General features: G+C 35.9%; 1 long non-coding RNA gene across 1 annotated transcript; it reads right to left on the bottom strand.

Annotated features, from left to right (window-relative positions):
* Positions 1-1,825: 1,825 nt before the first annotated feature.
* LOC136751784 (uncharacterized) lies at positions 1,826-3,912 on the bottom strand. Its single transcript, XR_010817068.1, has 2 exons — positions 3,703-3,912; positions 1,826-2,108 (listed from the first exon to the last, which is right to left on the bottom strand). It is a non-coding gene; the product is annotated as an uncharacterized LOC136751784 (long non-coding RNA).
* Positions 3,913-8,769: the final 4,857 nt, after the last annotated feature.

Below are 8,769 nucleotides of genomic sequence, written 5' to 3'. Positions count from 1 at the left end.
GGGATGTTTTTCATCGGCAGGGACTGGGAAACTGGTCAGAATTGAAGGAATGATGGGTGGTGCTAAATTCAGCGAAATTCTTGAGGGAAATCTGTTTCAGTCTTCCAGAGATTTGAGACTGGGATGGAGGTTCACCTTCCAGCAGAACAATGTATACAAAGTATACTGCTAAAGCAACACTCAAGTGGTTTAAGGGGAAACATTTAAATGTCTTGGAATGGCCTAGTCAAAGCCCAGACCTCAATCCATTTGAGAATCTGTGATATGACTTACAAATTGCTGTACACCAACAGGACCCATCCAACTTGAAGGAGCTGGAGCAGTTTTGCCTCAAAAATCCCAGTGGCTAGATGTGCCAAGCTTATAGAAACGTACCCCAAGAGACCTGCAGCTGTAATTGCTGCAAAAAGTGGCTCTACAACGTATTGACTTTGGGGGGGGGGGGGGGGGGTGAATAGTTGAATGCACGCTCAACTTTTCAGTTTTTTTGTCTTATTTCTTTTCTCACAATAAAAAATATTTTGCATCTTCAAAGTGGTAGGCATGTTGTGTAAATCAAATAATACAGACCCCCAAAAACTAAATTTTTATTCCAGGTTGTAAGGCAACAAAATAGGACAAATACCAAGGGGGGTGAATACTTTCGCAAGGCCCTATATGTTGGGCTCCTTTATTAGGTGCACAATGTGTCCCCGGTATTATGACATTAAATCAATGCAGAATTCTGTATTATGTTTTATGTATGACTAGATTGAAGTGTCATCTTCTAATCCTGTCAAATATATTTATCTACAACAGTTGAAAGAATCTCTATCTACATACTTGAAAGAATATATTTTACAGATTAATGCCCCTCTATACCTCAGGATGATCCTTTTATATTTATTTCAGAACAGGACGTTTTCCATCAAGCATCTTCTCTGTTGTCACCTGCTGTATTAATATACAGGTTTAGTCCTTCTGTCTACAGTTACAGCTCATGCTCTTCAGTCCTGAAATACTACTTCTGTTAGCGTCATAGCTGAAATCCTAGATCCATGCTGTGTTGATCAGAGCTCCAATGGCATTATACCAACTGTGCCACAGATAGAGGGTTCCACAGATGTGTCAACATTTATATTCACTGTCTTATAAGTGGGCCACCATGGACAAGATAAAGTCTGTTGAAAACTTACGGAAGACACCAGTATGTAGGCCTTGCCTTTAGACTTCCATACACATGACCCTGTTCACTGGACTGTAATATTACAATTAGGCTAAATCCTGCCAAAAAATGTTCTTGTGTTTTCAGATAGAAGGCAATCATCATTTTATTACAAGGAAGGATTAATTTATTTCCATATGAACTTTGAAGGCAGAAAAACAGTGATATGACACCATCACCATTGACTACCATAATGGAGCTATAGAATATACACTACTGGTCAAAAGTTTTAGAACACCTCAATTTTATAAGCTTTTATTGAAATGAAATTTTTCTCAGAATGAAACCAATATGCTTCATAATCCCCTGTTATGAACAGAGAATAAAGTTGTAGTTTCAGTGACCTGTGCACGTATTGCAATATGAATCATGCTCTTCTGGGAAGGGACTGCATTTAATTTCTGACCGCGAGAAAATACATTTCACATACAAGCTACTGGAGGTCTACACTGTATAGAAATGACAGTAGGTATATTTTAGTGCTTAATTGGGTCTAGGGTTATTATGTTCCTTTTGCAAACTGTTACAAAAATAATATCTAAAGTCAAACAAAATATAACTGATAACTGAATAAAACAATCTGCCTTTGGTTGTTGTTCATTGAAAACCAAAACATCACAGTACTGAAATAAAATGGCAATGTGCCCTCTTTATTTAATACTACAGCACACCATCATATATAGGGTCATTCCTAATGAGCAGCACATACAAAATTACACACCATGATGATTCAAGTGCATTTAGGACTCTTGGAGGGAGTTTTGTTTGTGATTCCCTGCTTCCCATCCTTCATCCTCAACACCCAGATTCTTTGTGGAATGGAGGTTGCAGTTCTCTTCTCTGGTCAGGGGTCAATGGAAGATCCCCACATTCTTGTCCTCTGGTTGTCAAAGTCAAACCAGAACTGTGAGAAAGATCAACATTATCCCCTGGCATTTACATGTATAGCCCTGTTTCAAGTTGTTTGGGAGATATTTCCCATGTCACACTCCTTCACATAACACAATCTAATTATTAATATTTAGCTAAGATAACACAGATTCCAATATATGAATGTATCAGAAGCAAGTATAAACAGTATTTATCACACAGCTGTACGGACGCTGTTCTAAAATTATATCCATGTACTGTACATGGCTTTGTAATTGACGGGAAACCCCGGTTGAGAGCGGAAGTGTCTGTTGGAGGAGGAAGTTGGGGTTGCCTCTGAGCTCAACACACGCAAGGCCAGCTGTATTTCTGTGGGCGATCCAGCCACCTTCTGAATTGCAGAATGGCTGAGTTTTTCTGTTCTGGAACCCCTGGGTGTCTCCAAAGGCAGACTGTCCTCCTTTTGTATTGTATTCAAACCAAAACGCCAGAACAAACCCGAGTGATAAGCACTTTTTAAAAGTTTACGTGACTCTCGTGTTGTTTTCCAAGCATTGATTATGTGTTTATTGTTTTACTGCATCGTTATTGGAGTGTACTGTAAATGTAGCCTGATTGTGGAGACTAGAAATGCTGGTGTAGTATTTGTTTGGGCACATCAATGTACTGTTGCAGTTACTTTATTATAACAATTATTATTATTATTATTATTATTATTATTATTATTATTATTATTATTATTATTATAATTGAGTAACACTGGATTCCAGTAAACACAAAATTAAATGGCAGAATGATAGTGTCCGAAAAGTTGTACCTTATAGACAGTTTGTTTGCTGCATTTATTGATTTCTACCTACACTGCACACTTTATGTAGCAGATTTTGAGGAACAGAAAATAAAAGACAAACAAGCTCTTATTGCATACTTCTGTATACAATAGAATAATATAAAAATAGAACAGGAAGTACCTATTTACCATTATCAAGCAAAGCAGAAGAATTCCCAGGCAAGGGTTAATATGTAATCTGAGAACAGTTATGATTACAGGAACCTTAATTGTTATCAGAGACTGACTAAAATGGCTCTAACAACCACTGTGTTAGTGATTCTATCTACTGCAAACAGTCTCTGACCCTTGATCTTGACGTCAATCTGGTATATATCTATAAATGTGCTACAGCTACAAACTACTCTAAATCCTCAGTGTTTGTGCTTTATGTTAAACATTTATCGGCTCACTTTCATCAGATTAGTAAAGCAACAGAGTTACCAGGACAAATAATACAAATGTTTTTTTTATATTTGTTTTCCATGTGGGAGGTTAGAAGTGGGAACATATAATCTATGTAGTAGAAAATGGCCTGTATTTAATCAGATTACATTTCTCTCAGTAACCCTCCATAACAGAAATCAGGAATTCTTGAAACAAATAACTAAAAATCACTTTCCATTAAATCATACCAGTTGATCCAGAAATGTAGTTAGTTATTCTATTAGTAAGGTTAAATCAAGTGCAACATGAAATATGTTAGTTGTTTGTCTGGCACACAGACAGCAATAGCTTAGTTATGAAAGCTGATTTCTTCTCCTTCACGCATTGATGCCCCAGTAACCAATGTCTTTACCTGTTGTTTGCTAGTTCAATGATGCTGACCTGTGATAAGAGTCATTTTTCTTAGAAGCAGAACTTCTGTTTCCACATGATATGCTGAAGGCACAAGGCAGGGTGGTTTTGGATGTTCAGGGCTTGTTGTAGAAGCACACCTATGAAAACCCCCACAGCAGCAGAGTTACCAGGAACACAGACGGTTTGTAAATATAGCTGTAGAAGAAGAGTCAACATACAGAGAACATAAAGTACACTTTTCTATTTGAAGGTACAGGTAATCATTCTGGGTTTTAAGTGTTTCCCTAAAGTGGCATTAACCTGTGTGAATCCCATAAAAACATCTTTAATGCTCATTGGTTGCATGGGGAACACCCAGAGCTTTTGAGGGAATGGTCCAGAAATGTTTTTGTTATTATATAGTATGCTGAGATTTTTACTCCAGTGCATTTCAGATGTATTTGCTCTGTGCTTCTCCCCATCGGGACAGGAGCTTGAAGATTGCTAATTTTGATGGCTTTAATGGAGAGGTTTGATGCATTTGATTTGATTACATAGGTGGCAAAATGAGCATGGCAAAGAGTTGCTCTTTTATTTTCTGACACAGTACATTTTCTCTTTTAGTTCTTTTCCTCTTTCTGCTTCAACATTTCTTTAATTTGCACTTTGCACTTTGTAATGCTTTGAATTGTTTCCTATGTAAACTCCAAGTCACCCTGGATAAGGGTGTTTGATAATTAATAAATTAATTACGTAATTAAGTAATAACAATAATATATCAACTTTTGAACATCTGGCATTTTCACATATTATGAACATGGCCATATACAGGGAGAAGAAAATATATTAGGATTGAAATTGTTTTTTTTTTAATAGAAAACCGACATATGGAAATTGTTACTTTGTTACTTTTGCATTGTAATTACATTACTCTGTACAGTCAAGGTATTGTGAGTCTGTTATTTTCCCTTTTGTGTTTCATACGAATGGATATTCCTTGGAGGTAGAAAGAATTCAACATGTCTTCATATTTATGTGTACAGTTTATATTGAAATGACTCCTGCAGCTCAACATTTGCACAAGGTGCAGTAGTAATGTTCCTGTAAGTGTAGCTGTCTTGTCTTCTGGGCTTCTTTGATACTCCGCCACACCAAGTGACATAGCCTGCTCTCCAGAACTGCTGTTTCTTTGTGGTCAGCAGATTCCTCATTATAAACACATTCATACACCATTAGCTCACACATAAGAATAAAGGAAAGCTGGCATACAAGAGGAATCTGTTCATCACAACATGAATACATTATATTTAACTCCTTCATATAACATGCAATACAAACTGAATAAGTAACCACAACTTTAACAAAGAAGATACAATTACAAAACAACTTTATTTTTCATATAAGTTATTTAAAATAAATACTACAGAATATAAACTTCAATAGGTTTTACTTTGCTAAGCATATTTAAAAAAATGAATATTTCAAAACTGCTCAAGAGGTCTTCAGTCCAGTATAGGCAGTAATGTATCCACTACACAGAGAGCGCAGTGCTACAAAATGAGACCCCAGTTGTAGCAATGCTTCATGATGCCGAACTCCAAAGCCTGGAAAAAGGACTTCTGATGCAGTTGATAATCTGTCAATCACCAAGCAGCACAGCATTCTATCTCTCTCTCTCTCTGTAAACAGTACATATGTTAAAAAGTTAAATAAATAACAACCTGGTGCAAATTACTGTTGTTGTCTAGAAACTATTGTAGTTTTGCACTGCAGGGAACTGTGGCCATTGCTTCAGGCCTCCCACTGGAACACCTTCACCAAGAATGGTCATGTATGGATTGGAGTTCATGGGCAGATGATTATGCACATGCAAGCATATGGGTTTATTTATGTGTTGTATAATAATGAGTTTATTGTTCACGAGGCTAACTCATGAACTAATGAGTTTTACTAACGATTTTTTTTTTAAATCTATTTGTTTATACATGCGTGACTATCTAGAGGAAGTAAAACAAGAACAGTCTGTCTAGTGACCCACCGCTGATTGTCTAGGCCTGTATTCTACTCCAGGCAGTTTGAATATTCAAATACCTACAGAGGGATTTGGCAGGTGGATTGGGATCTTATTCTATACTCCCTTCATACAATTCAGCGGCCACAGGGAACGCATATGCATATTAAAGATATCTTTACATCAAAGATATAAATAGATATGATAGATTTCTTTATTTTTCTACTCAATGTGTAGCAATTAAAAGGTTTTTATTTTGATTGCCATACTACAGTATATAATGTAGTATAATCTCATGAATTAGAGGTTTTATGTTCTTTTTACTTAATATAAAGAGTTTGGCTTTTATAGAAACAGCACACTTTAATGTTTTTAAAAATATGCAGCTGACACCCTGGATGCAGAAATAGAATTAGGGTAAATAAAAATACTTAATCACCAACCAAACCCACCAGCACATGGGCCTGAAACAAAACCACTTATCTTTATATTCATTTGTTAAGTCTTCATTGTGTCTCAATTAAAAATGCAGTCCAATATATTTTTATTAAAGTAAATACTTTAGCTCGCCTGCAAATCATACTTCCAAACCCACTATCTAATAATGTTTTTCCATTTGAAAGAAGGAACACGCCTCTGGATAAACTAGTTCTAGGTATTTGTTTACTGTCAAAGTTTGGATATAGTCTATGTAATTGTCATAGAAAGGATTAAAAGATTATTATGATTTTCATATTTTACACAGCTTCCCAACTGTATTGATTCTTTTAAAACAGATCTGCAAAAGAACTGTTCTTTAGTTTTCCTTTAATTGCTGTTTATTACAAATGTAAAATGTTAACATTGCATGCCTTCATCTGAGTTCTAGAAACATAAAGAAATTTAAATATTGCTACTTTTCATTGTAACCCAAATAGATTATTAAAATGAAGAGGAGTAAATGTAAATTGGGAAATGGAGTGATTTAGATTTTGTAACTATTGGTATCCACATTATAAAACATACACAATTATAAACCACTCAAACTCACATTACATCACTCACTTCATCCATCAAACAACACAAATGCACCACGAACACAGATCCAAATACAAACACTGGCGTGTACACAATCCCATGGCCAACTGCAGCCACACTGAGAAATTGTGCTCAAACCCACACACACTCCCACGCACTTATCAGGAAAAACTACAGCAAAAATTCTGCCGGTCGCAGCTGAAGGGGTTCCATACAGCGGAAAGGCCAAGTTCTCTTTTTTGTGATCATCTGTGGAGTAAAAGAGTTATCATCATAAAACTGTCCGTGCAAATCCAATTTGGTAGGGTTTAAAAAGTTACTATCAAAATGTAAATTGCTTGCTAGGAAAGCTGTTGTTGCTGTATGTGAGCGCACAAACCCTCAAATCAAACACTTTCAAGACACAGTCTGTGGAAAGTAAAAGTATATTTGATACCTGTTTACATATTAAAGAAGATCTTAGACCCTTAAAGTGAAATACCTTGAAAATACACTACTCTAAATGATTACATATATAATGAAACATGGCAGTTGGATGTCATTCAGCAATACATTTCAAATTGTTTTTAAGGTGGTTTTTATGTTCCCTTTTGGGGTAGTATTATTTGATATTGATGTATTTTATGTGGTAATTTCCTGATTATTTGTTTGTTTGTTTGATTATATCTATTTGTTCCTAACCAGATAGCATTACAGGAGTCTGTGTGGCTGTAGCTGTTTGTCTCACATGGATTCTTTATCATTTTCAACAGCAAAATGTTTGGCAGGCGTATAATAATACATATATAACTGAGTCCTATTCAGTAACCCAGTCCCCATCCCTAGCCCTACATATTTCCTAAATTGTAAGACATTAGAGCTCAGAGGACTTGTATGAGATGTCCAGGTGTTCTTCTTCTAAATTAATTTATTAATGGTCCACTATTGGGAAGTGTGGGCATTATATTGAACAATCTCAAACCTTCATGTTACATTTCAATGGACCATATGATCTCCAATGCAGGGATTAACAATCTGCTTGGAGAATATATTTAAAGTCAGAATGCTTTAGGTTTTGGTTACGTTCTCTCCAGTTCATATCACACTGCCTTCCTCTCCTTCATGTGAAACGATACCCTGCAGCATGTGAGGTACGACTGTTTCGCTCTCAAACCACTGTTTCGTTATGACAAGAAACTGAACCAACAGTTTTTCCTAATGTACCCATGAGATTGTGTTATCTGCCATTCATTTGACAAACAACAAAGAACAAAGATCTATTACTACCACAGGGCACGGCAAGGATTAAATCATAATAAATTAGTCAAACAGTCACACCTTGCACATTTTCAAAGCAGCAATACTTGTTATAAGGATGACCAAATATGAATGTGTTTATCCTTTTCACAATCTTGGGTAATATGAAACAAAATAGGGAAAGTATATTCTAATATGATCACCCAAATGTAAAAGTAATATACACATTGCACAAATGTGGCAAGCTCATTTGTATGGAGTTCATGGGTGGACCAGAGCCACATTTGCATCTCTGGGAAAGTCAAGAAATGACATTATTTTTCAGAACAACTGAAAACAAAGTAACACTGGGACTGGTCTGTAACAAACACAATTGCTGAATATTAATGAATGTGGATTGCCCAACATATCAGATGCTACTTGCAATATGTCAGCCACTGAAATGTAATTATACTGTATTTGTTCTTCTTTTTGGAAACCATTTAATTCATTTTCACTTTTAAATGATTACTTCATAGTTTCTTAGCAGTGGGATATTTGAGTAAGATGCCTCGGAAGATACAATCTTGCATAATAAAGGGAAGTTACTACTACTACTATTATTTTCAACCAAAGCCTTCATTCTTTACATCACCACCATTAAAACCCAATCTCAGGCACAAAAGGCCATGTATGTTATAATTTCGCTAAAATAAAATAAAACAAAAAAGAGGAAAATAATTTAAATGGGGGAACTTTGTGATGCTGTTAGGACCCTTCCTCGGGTATCTGGAGGAACACAACCTTCTAGACACCATCAACTGGTACATTTCACACAAGCTC

Source organism: Amia ocellicauda, chromosome 6, assembly GCF_036373705.1.
Source record: "Amia ocellicauda isolate fAmiCal2 chromosome 6, fAmiCal2.hap1, whole genome shotgun sequence".
NCBI lineage: Eukaryota > Metazoa > Chordata > Actinopteri > Amiiformes > Amiidae > Amia > Amia ocellicauda.
The sequence above is the reverse complement of the archived record's forward strand: the minus strand, read 5'-3'. Positions and strand labels throughout refer to the sequence as shown.